The sequence below is a fragment of the Podarcis vaucheri genome (genome assembly GCF_965113315.1).
Source record: "Podarcis vaucheri genome assembly, chromosome: 11".
NCBI classification, from domain to species: domain Eukaryota; kingdom Metazoa; phylum Chordata; class Lepidosauria; order Squamata; family Lacertidae; genus Podarcis; species Podarcis vaucheri.
Window position 1 is genome coordinate 45,156,251 of NC_138749.1, and position 6,000 is coordinate 45,162,250.

The window sequence follows — 6,000 nt, forward strand, 5'->3', positions numbered from 1 at the left end:
TAATGTCCTATCTGAGGAAAGCATCACATTTCCCTACATACTGAATAATTTGCTCTGGGTGCAGGGTTTTGTGAGCCTATAAATCCAGTGTATATGACATCCATAAGCCACATAGGTACAGTAATGATTTCTGCCAATCCAAATCAGTCATCAGAAGGGAGAGGATGGACCGTGAACATAGAGTCAACCCTTCTCTTAGCTGGGAAATCTCTTTCTAGATAGATATACTTTCTCCATGAGTGACAATAGTATGCATGGAAGATGGCAGAAAGATGTCTGGATTCAATGCCATGTAGATAACATAATGACACATTTATAAGCTTAAGCTAACCAGAAAGCCATTAGCAGAACTGTGATAGAGGCTTTCAGTGGAGAGATATTTCCTTACCAGGAACATTTCCTTACCATTTAAACAGATGTGCATGAAAGAGCTTTCTTAGTTACACAGTGGGCCTTACAAGATGTGCAATTAATTATATCTATTCATTCACCAGCAAATGTCTTTAACAGAAATATAGTCGATTCTGTCTTACCATCTTGAGTCTAATACAATTTTATTCCTTCAACCCTTTGATTCCTCTATCGATATTCCTTTCACTCACATCATTAGGCATCTAAATAGATTACCGTCTAGATATTGTGTATGATGCCCAAGGAAAAAAAAGAAGGACATCTATGTTTACAAATACACATGGGGTGTATTATTACATTTCTTTAACATTCCTTATTAAATTGGTGGCTTTTAGCTCTCTCCCTCTTTTATCTAATCTGTGTCTAACTCCTTGGAACAGAATCATCCTGGAAATATTTTTATTTTATTCTTAAAAACCCTCTTTGAAAGTTGTTGTTTTGTGTAACAGTTTTTTATTACATTCTTTACAATGGGAATGCATCCAGCTTAGCGTCCTCCAACATGGTGCCTTCCTGCTGTTTTGGACTGCAGTTCCCATCAACCTTGATCAGATTGCCCAGTGGCTAGGGTTTATGGGAATTGTAGTCCATAAGAGCTGTAGGGCAATAGTCAGGGATGACTGATCCAAATGCTCAATTTGCCATTTAGTCCTAGCGCTCTTTCAAAAGGATGCAATCGGACTTTTAGAAGACATCTGAAAGCAGCCCTGTTTAGGGAAGCTTTTAATATTTGATGAACTATTATATTTCAATATTTCGCTGGAAGCCGCCCAGAGTGCCTGGGGAAACCCATCCAGATGATCGGGGCATAAATAATAATAATAATAATAATAATAATAATAATAATAATAATAATAATTTACTTGAAACTCATAGCCTGTGCCTATGATTTATTAATCTGACCTGTTCTCACATCCGATCCAACTCGTATGATAATTGCTGCAGTGGTTTGCCAGTGCAGGGTGAACTTACTAGAATCTGGAGTGGAATGGAAGTCAAAGCATCCAGCGGAACTTTCCCCAACATGGCAGCCTGCTCTTTTGGAGGAATATAGGAAGCTAGGCTCTGTATACACTATAACTTTAAAGCACGTTCATATCACATTATTCCTCTCAAAGGATTCTGGGCATTGGAGTTCATTAAGGGTTGCTAGGAATTCCAATTCTCTGAGGGATGAATTACAGTTCCCAGAATTCTTTGAGGGAAAGAATGTGCCTCAAAAGTGCCTTAAAGGTATAGTGCAGGGGTCTGCAACCCGCGGCTCCGGAGCCGCATGTGGCTCTTTTACACCTTTACTGCGGCTCCGGGGCGGATACTAGCGAGGGGAGGAGGCGCATTGTGTGCCCCGACACTCCCCACTGTGGTGGGCGCTGTACTGGCTGTGACGTCGCATGGGGGCGGTGTGTGCGTTAGTCACGCACCGTCCCGACGTCACCTTCCCGCCCGCCCGCTACATTGTAAGGGGCATGTACGCTGGTCACTGCATTGAAAGGGGGCATGTACGCTGGTCACTGTTTTGAAGGGGAGTGAAGAACACACACACACACAAAAATGTAACTTGTTAATTTAACGTTTATTTCTATGAGGAGGAGTAATTCTGAGGGGTCAAACAAAGAAATAAAAAAAAGTGACATAAAAGTTATTTTTATAATGAGTTTTGCAGCTCCCATGTTTTTTTTCTTCGAAAACGGGTCCAAGTGGCTCTTTTTGTCTTAAAGGTTGCAGACCCCTGGTATAGTGTGTACACAGCCTTACAACTGAATCAGACAGTAGCTCTGTGTTTTCCACACTAGCTGAAAGTGGCTCTCCAGGGTTTCAGATAGCCATCACCCCCCCCACCCCCACCCCACCCGGAGATGCTAGGGATTTTGACATACAAAGCATGTGGTTTACCACTGAGTTATGGCCGTTTCTCTGGATCCAGCCCATTTTCTTATGAGCGAACCTGCTGGGTGGATTTTGCTTCACACTCAGGACTAAATTAGACATAACATGGGAGATGGTTTTTTAGGTAGGCTTGTGTTAAAAATGGTTTATGTATTACTTCTCGCTTTCCCCAGCAATTTAATACAATAAAATAAAAAAAGAACAAGAAAGGGAAATGTATCTTTGCTTCAAAAATTATGCTACCTACAGTTCAAATGCTTGCTTCTATTAAGCTCAACTACAGCAAGCTCAGATTTATATATCATAAGAATACAGGCCCTCTATCCTATGGATAAAAGTAGCCCATTTCCCAAGGTTAGGGCTTAAATATCTGAAGCTCTGAACACAGAAAATCCTCGTGGAAATCCTCCCATACATTCTGAAGGCAGCGGGGCGAGAGCCACCAAGTGCATCTCTGTGGAAAGGATGAAATGCTTTTTGTTCTGTGATTGTTTTGAACCTCTGAGGATTCCTCATCTTATTTTTGCACAACATCAAATATCTTGGCAAAGAAAAACATTTCTTTACTCTGCTGGCAAAAGGAAGTGTGTCTTTTCAAAGAATCACAACAGCAGCACTAACAGCCCCTGTTCCTCTTGCCTCTACACAATTTCCAGTCTTTTCTGAAAGGAGCTGTAAGAAATTTAACTGTAAGCGGCTCTGAGCTTTTAAAATTGATGAGAGAGAGAAAGAAAGAAAGAAAGAAAGAAAGAAAGAAAGAAAGAAAGAAAGAAAGAAAGAAAAGAGGAAGGGAAGAAGGAAGGAAGATGGAGGTGACTGGTTTCCTGCATAGCTTTTCAGAAAGAAAAAAAGACATTCTATCAGGAAAATAATTCTACTTACAAAAGAAAGGGGGCAGGCTAAGGTTGTCTTCAGCATCAAAAATAGCCTTGCCACAAACAGTTCCAGCTATCTTTGAAAGGCGATTCTTCATGTTGTCCTGATGGCACCAAATGTCTAAATTCCAACAAAACATTACCGAAAAAACACAAACCTATGTGTAGCAATACTTTCCCAACTAACTAACTGACTAACTAACTAATTAACTATATTTATAAAACAGAATTAAAGGGACTGTCTAGTCCAAACTCCTTCTCAGTGCAGGGAACTCAAAGCTAGAGCATCCTTTAGAGCAGTGTTTCCCAAACATGGGTCTCCAGCTTTTTTTGTACTAAAACTCCCATCATCCCTAACAACCAGGACCAGTGGTCAGGGATGATGGGAGTTGTAGTCAGAAAACAGTTGGAGACCCAGGTTTGGGAAACGCAGGGATATGCAAACTCTAGCAATGGAGAGAACGAACTTACTTGGGTTCCATTGCCAGACTGTTCTTACTGTGTAGAGGTTTCTCCTTCTGTTCCACCAAATTCTACCTTTGTGGGTTTTTTTACCTGAATAGACAGATTTCTTATAAGCACATTAAGGTAAAGGTAAAGGTACCCCTGCCGGTACGGGCCAGTCTTGACAGACTCTAGGGTTGTGCGCTCATCTCACTCTAGAGGCCGGGAGCCGGTGCCGTCCGCAGACACTTCCGGGTCACGTGGCCAGTGTGACATCGCTGCTCTGGCGAGCCTGCACCAGCGCAGCACACGGAACGCCATTTACCTTCCCGCCGGAGTGGTACCTATTTATCTACTTGCACTTTAAGGGTGCTTTCGAACTGCTAGGTGGGCAGGAGCTGGGACCGAACGATGGGAGCGCACCCCGCCGCGGAGATTCGAACCGCTGACCATACGATCGGCAAGTCCTAGGCTCTGTGGTTTAACACACAGCGCCACCTGCGTCCCTATAAGCACATTAGGCTGCAGTTATTTACCTGGGAGTAAGCCTCATACATAGTAGGACTTACTTCTGAGTGCTGCATGAGACTGAGCTGCGTGATCAGTGGAGAGGATAGTGAAGGAAATGAGGCAGGGGCAGGTGACGCAGGGACAGGGAGGTTTATTCACTATCAAATCATTAATAATAATAATAATAATAATAATAATAATAATAATTCCCCACCCTTTTCCCTGACAGGGAAGCAGCTTACAGATAAAACTACGAATCACTAAAAACATAGGAAAAAATAATAATTAAAACCAATTAATCATAAATAGAATTAAAACTATGTCCATATAAAAAAATCTGTTTAAAACATACAAATAGTTACAAGAAGAACAGCACTGGACCAGCCCTTTCATGAAAAGCAGCTGATTCCGAAAAGCCTGTTGAAACGAAAAGGACAACAAGGGGGGAGCCAGTCTAACGTCTTCAGGGAGTGGGTTCCAGAGTCTGGGGACAGCCATTCCAGAACGTTTCTAAGCACAATTCAAAGTGTTGGTGCTGACCTTCAAAGCCCTGAACGGCCTCGGCCCAGAATACCTGAAGCAGCGTCTCCACCTCCATCGTTCAGCCCGGACACTGAGGTCCAGCTCCGAGGGCCTTCTGGCAGTTCCCTCACTGTGAGAAGTGAGGTTACAGGGAATCAGGCAGAGGGCCTTCTTGGTAGTGGCGCCCGCCCTGTGGAACGCCCTCCCATCAGATGTCAAGGAAATAAACAACTATCTGTCTTTTAGAAGACGTCTGAAGGCAGCCCTGTTTAGGGAAGTTTTTAATGTTTCATGTTTTATTGTGTTTTTAATATTCTGTTGGGAGCCGCCCAGAGTGTCTGGGGAAACCCAGCCAGATGGGCAGGGTATAAATTATTATTATTATTATTATTATTATTATTATTATTATGAGCATCACATTGGCATCACATTTAAGTTTCATTATAAAGCTTTATGGCTATGCATCGAGGTATGCAACAAACTATGGCAAGTTCTTAAAGAAATGGGAGTGCCTGATCACCTCATCTGTCTCCTGCGAAATCTCTATGTGGGACAAGAAGCTACAGTTAGAACTGGATACGGAACAACTGATTGGTTCCAAATTGGGAAAGGAGTACGGCAAGGCTGTATATTGTCTCCCTGCTTATTTAACTTATATGCAGAATTCATCATGCGAAAGGCTGGGCTGGATGAATTCCAAGCCGGAATTAAGATTGCCGGAAGAAATATCAACAACCTCAGATATGCAGATGACACAACCTTGATGGCAGAAAGTGAAGAGGAATTAAAGAACCTTTTAATGAGGGTGAAAGAGGAGAGCGCAAAATATGGTCTGAAGCTCAACATCAAAAAAACGAAGATCATGGCCACGGGGCCCATCACCTCCTGGCAAATAGATGGGGAAGAAATGGAGGCAGTGAGAGATTTTACTTTCTTGGGCTCCATGATCAGTGCAGATGGTGACAGCAGTCACGAAATTAAAAGACGCCTGCTCCTTGGGAGAAAGGCGATGGCAAGCCTAGACAACATCTTAAAAAGCAGAGACATCACCTTGCCAACAAAGGTCCGTATAGTAAAAGCCATGGTTTTCCCAGTAGTGATGTATGGAAGTGAGAGCTGGACCATAAAGAAGGCTGATCGCCGAAGAATTGATGCTTTTGAATTATGGTGCTGGAGGAGACTCTTGAGAGTCCCATGGACTGCAAGAAGATCAAACCTCTCCATTCTGAAGGAAATCAGCCCTGAGTGCTCACTGGAAGGACAGATCGTGAAGCTGAGGCTCCAATACTTTGGCCACCTCATGAGAAGAGAGGACTCCCTGGAAAAGACCCTGATGTTGGGAAAGATGGAG